The 5,337-nt window shown below is 43.5% G+C and overlaps 1 long non-coding RNA gene across 1 annotated transcript; it reads right to left on the bottom strand.

Moving 5' to 3' along the window:
- Positions 1-473: 473 nt before the first annotated feature.
- LOC139626788 (uncharacterized) lies at positions 474-3,988 on the bottom strand. Its single transcript, XR_011692417.1, has 2 exons — positions 3,906-3,988; positions 474-1,411 (listed from the first exon to the last, which is right to left on the bottom strand). It is a non-coding gene; the product is annotated as an uncharacterized lncRNA (long non-coding RNA).
- Between the last annotated feature and the right edge of the window lie 1,349 nt (positions 3,989-5,337).

The raw sequence follows: 5,337 nt of genomic DNA, 5'->3' as shown, positions 1-5,337 counted from the left end.
TCATGTTGCTGTAACGACAGTACAGAGAAATACTGGATTTGAAGGGTGGAACTGCAAAAAGTGTTTTTAACTATTTGCATTTATTGTTTTCATTTGTTTTTTAGTTATTGAATTTTATGTCAAATAGATGCGGTGGTCCTGAGAGCTCAACACACTGCAGCTTAAGAAAACACATGCAAACAGTCAAAACACAAACTAATTCTGACAAAAAAAAGTGATAAAGTTGGTTGGGATGCACTTGCATGGATGTATTATAATACATTCATGTGCAATTGTTGTTTAATGCTTTTAACTTCAAAAGTCACATATCATTGAATAAGTGCATCCTCGTATTTGCAGCACATGTGTTGTCAAACTGATGAAACTGTTTCCTGAAGGTGTGTTTTTACAATTTGCATGTGTTTTGGAGCTCTCGGGGCCTCTGTAAACAGACTACAACTAAAAGAATTTGGAAAATATTTTTAAACATACAATTTGGTCCTGTGTTGTATATTTATTGCATTTTTTTTTTTTTTTTTTGGATTTTAAACTTGATGTTACTTGTCAAGAGGAAGGAGAAAAAGTGTGAAACTGAAAACTTGAATTTGAAATCTAGGAACAAGGTATTATACATCAAAAAATACACAAGTAACCGTGCTGTGGTTTTCATAATACAAATGTGAATAATACTCGTAAGGAGTGTTAAAAAAAAATTGGCCAGTGCATGTTTACAGAGAAATTCGCGTGACTCTAAATGAAAGATGAATGTTGAATCAAAGTTTCCAAGAAAACTGATTCTGTTTCTATTTGTCAAGAGTTATGAGTGAAAACGTGAACTACTGCCACACAGGATCGTACGTCTCAGGCTTGACTGGTCGGGAAATGTTCAGATGAGGTGCTTTATAAACAGCCGTGTGGTGGCACCATCCATACTAACAACTGAGAGGTTTTCCTCAACTTGTGGACAAACTTTCCACCAAATTTCTCTGAAATCTTTGAGCTTCTTTTTTAGATATCTGACAAACAAACAGGTCTGAAAGCCTAACCTCCTTGGCAGAGGCAACAAATTCAATCTACACACACACACATACCAATACACACACACATCCGCCTGTCGCACTCCAGTTGGCTGAGGCGAAGGGGGAGCGAGGGTGGGAGGGGTTCGGTCGCCCAGTGTGAAAGCACTTTGGACATCCCTGGGATGGGGGGGGGGTGGGGGGGGCTGTCAAATCCATCCTGACGGCGCCACGGCTCTCCTCTGCAGGATCAGGCCTGGATGAGAGCCGGCTGCAGAGGCCCAAAGCCGGGGGGATTCAGGCCAGCGACCGGCCAGCGATGCGCAGCTGTCAGTCAGAGCGGGCGAGAGAGACTGAAACTCTTCAAACAGCTTCCACGGGATCAAGGAGACCACTCTCGCCAGCTTAGGGAGAGGCTGCCGGAGACACAGATTTGAGAGGAGGGAGAAAAGGATGTCATGTGAGACAGACTGAAGTCCACAATCTCACCTCAGCCTCCAGCTCTGAGCCTTTGTTTGGGGATAAAGAACAAAACAATCATGTAGATAAAGATTAGGTTTCTGTGCAGAGGCTGATGATACGAGGAGTCAACAAAGAGGTGATCAAGCGATGGGTTTGGTTTTTATAACAGAGAGCATTGACTGATATTGACCTGCTGTCTCTGTTCACATCCAATATTTGACCACGCCACTGATATCCCACTGTACACACACACAAACAGGAACACACAGGTCATGTGTAGCAAACTGAGCTCTGATTACAGTGCTGGAGTTGAATTACCATCAAAGAGGCTTTGATGAAGACACACACACACACACACACACACACAGAAACGCAGCACATGACGGTGAAGTGCAGATCAGTGCCACTCAAACTGTGTGTGGTGACAATGGTCTGAAGTGGACCTGTGTGAGACAGCGGAGCCATGAATAAGTGATGTCCATAAAATCACAGAGCATGGAGAGCATCAGAGAACTCTCTCACACACACACACACACACACACACACACACACACACACACACACACACACACACACACACACACACACACACACACACACACACACACGCACTGTAAAAGCCATGAGGAGCTCTATTCTTATGGCTTTAGAGACGACAATATGTTGATCACATCGCAGCAGCACAGGCGACAGCAGGTGTGTGTCCTGACTGTGTGGTTTATATGTTTGTACAGATGAGAGGAAGATTTGAACCTAAACCTGCATCTGTGACTCTGTTTAATGCACTAGATACACTCACATCCCCGAGGGATGAATATCCACAGAGCAGCCTGCAAACCTGGAGACAGTCGTGACCCTGAACCCCTGCAGGAGGGGTCTGAGGGCGTCCGTCCGCCCCCTCCCTTTCACAAAAAACCTTTTAGAACGTCAACAAGAAGCATTCTGGTGGAGGAGAGAAAGAGCTGCTGTTGGTAAAAGGTCAGAAAGACATAAGAGGCACGACACAACCTCTGCCAAGCCGCCCCTGCACCGAGCATATGTAGACAGCCCAATTCACTTAATGACCTCGTGACCTCTCTGTCACGATACAGTGCTGCAGGGGTGACGTATTTTTGTAGCTTAACCCAGATGTTAGCATCACCCTGGTTCCAACAGGATTTTTAGATCATTACAGAAAATCAGCAACAGTTTCAGGTTTTATTCAGCAGGATAATCTTCACTAATGACTCCACTTTATGATGTTTGAAGCCTAAATACAATCAGCAGCAGTAAAAAGCTCATGTTAGGCTGTAAACCAACGACACCACGGTCACATGACTTCAGTGTCACCACCACTTAACTTCAACTTGTATCTTGATTTAGCTCTGAGCTTCTAAAAAAAGCCTTTCCTCTGACAAAGTTAGAAACAGTTTGACTGAGAGGTAGACTGAACCTCTGTAGTCTCATCTGCCATTTTTTTTTTTTTTACTTTTTACTGACAAATTTTATATTGTAGAATAAAATATGAAAATGTCTTGTGTTAACCACAGACCTTATTTCAGTCATCTCACCGAAAACCCAGAGACGACAGAGCCACAGGTGCTAAAATGCTAACTCGTTAGCAGGTTTTAGGACTCAGTCCTGCAGCGCTCTACTGAGGATACCTGACAATGAAACACCCCAGAACACACCTGGCACAGCAGACAAAGCTACAATAGTGGAGATGAGCTGACCTGATTAATAAAGAATAAGATACTGCTGTCCTGTGACATTATTAGCTGTTGCTGGGCCAACACAAAGTAAAATTAGGTAACTTTTTAGGTAATTTCATAGCTATAGCTAATGTTATAACATTATAGTGAGGAGAAATCAAGTTGCAAATGAAAAAAGTTAGCATTAGCAAATTTATCTGTTTAGTCAGAGGAAAAAAGGACAAAAACACACATGTAAAGAATCTCTTCTATTTTTGGTTTTGGACTCTGGTGCAAAATCAGCAGTTCATCTCTATTTTCTTCCCATTTTTCTTTTCACTTTATGTTTCTCTTTTCACCGGAACATTTTGTTAAACTGCAGCGTCACGGCACGAGGACTTCTACTGCAGACTGTGAAGGTCAGCATCTTCTGGTGGCGGGAAAGTTTATGAAGAAAAAAATCTGCCTGAAAACGGTTGACTCCTTATTAAAAAAATCTAGGTATTTTTCCATCTAAAAAAAACAAAAACAAAAAAACAATAATAGACAAAACGGTTCATTTCATGTGTTATTACTGAGCAGGTTCCTGAAAACCTCAAAGGGGAACACCAGCTGGAAATCCCAGCAACTTGACCTTTAACCTCGCACAGTGCTTAGGAGGAAGAGGAAGGTAGGAAAGAGGTGGAGGAGGGGTTGAGGCTGGTGAGGGGAGGAGAGGGAGTTTAATTTTTCAATAGGACTGTCAAGGACACACAGTGGTCGGCCCAGCTCCACTCACCTGAAAGAATGTGTTCGGAGACCAAAGAGAAGCAAGTGTCCTCGTCACACATCTGCACGTTTGCTCGTCTTCACCTGTGAAGATTCAAAACGTCACGGAGACGTTTAAGAGCTGCGGAAACATGTAATTTTCTTAGAAAGGCTGCAAAAGAAAGCAATGGAATAATTTATTTATTCATTTATCTTGTAGCCAGAGGAAGGAAATGAAAGGACCCCCCCACACACACACACACACACTCCTCTTCCTCCCTGGGTAGCTGTTAGCAGTGTTTCACATGTGTGGAGAAGCTCCCAGCAGAGACGACTGGGAGAGGAGTCGAGGGTCTGCCACTTACAGCAGAGATCACAGCGGTGAAAAATTTATGTGTGTGTGTGTGTGTGTGTGTGTGTGGTGCAGGGAAGGGGGTGGGTGGGGGTCCAGTAGAGGAGCACTTAAGTCAATACATGTTGAATGAGTGAGAACAGTCATGTACATGTGTGGCGTTTTCTGTGCGCTGCCTCATGTTTATTCTGATGAGAGGCTGAAAACACTCATCCATTCATTCCTCCATCCATTTATTGTCCAGGCATTTGTCTATACGTCCATCTATTGTCACAGCCACGACAAAGCAGGAGACACACTGGTTCAACATAAGACTGCCGGTGGAATCAGGGATGTTGTAAGTGCATGAAAACAAAGTACAGCAAAGGAGCTAACAAAGGCCTAAACCATCCTAACACAAAGCTGCCTGCAGGAAAGGAGAGAGAGACGCCGTCCTGACTCAGGTGATAACAGGTGATGCAGATGATCCACCCATCAGGCATCTGAAAAAGAGGCAAGACTAAAAAGGGAGACATGTACGGTGGCCCTGACAGCTCAACACACTGCAACTAGATACAACAAATGCAAACAGACAAAACACAAACAAATCAGAAAACATCTTCATTAATTTGACAACACGTGCTCTGAAAATACTCACAACACGACGGAGATGCTTCAAAAAAGTGATGAACCCAGCCGAGGACGCACTTGCATGCAATTTGCATCACGTGTTGCATCCATCCACCCATCCATTGGTAAATCTATCTATCAATTGTCCGTATAACCATCCATCTTTTCATCCACTGTTGCATCCATCCGTACATGTACGGCACCTATCATCCTCCAGTCTCTGCTCAGCTGTTCACCATCATCCATCCATCCATCCATCCATCCATCTGTCCATCATCCATCCATCCATCCATCCTCCTATCAGAGCAACCATCCAATCCTGTGTCCATCGTTCCAGTGTGTGAAGTTTAGTATCAACTCGACAAAATCAAAAACCCTTTAACCTCAGCACCGATCACTCATTGACCCGACATTCCTTCGTACTCTCCACCTTTGTGTCACCAACAGATTTGGTATAACACATTTTGACTTTCTCTATATTACAACTTCTCCGTTGTCACTT

This window comes from Trachinotus anak, unplaced genomic scaffold (assembly GCF_046630095.1).
Source record: "Trachinotus anak isolate AG129_WGS33_773 ecotype Australia unplaced genomic scaffold, CSIRO_AGI_Tana_v1 ptg000010l, whole genome shotgun sequence".
NCBI classification, from domain to species: Eukaryota; Metazoa; Chordata; class Actinopteri; order Carangiformes; family Carangidae; genus Trachinotus; species Trachinotus anak.
The sequence above is the reverse complement of the archived record's forward strand: the minus strand, read 5'-3'. Positions and strand labels throughout refer to the sequence as shown.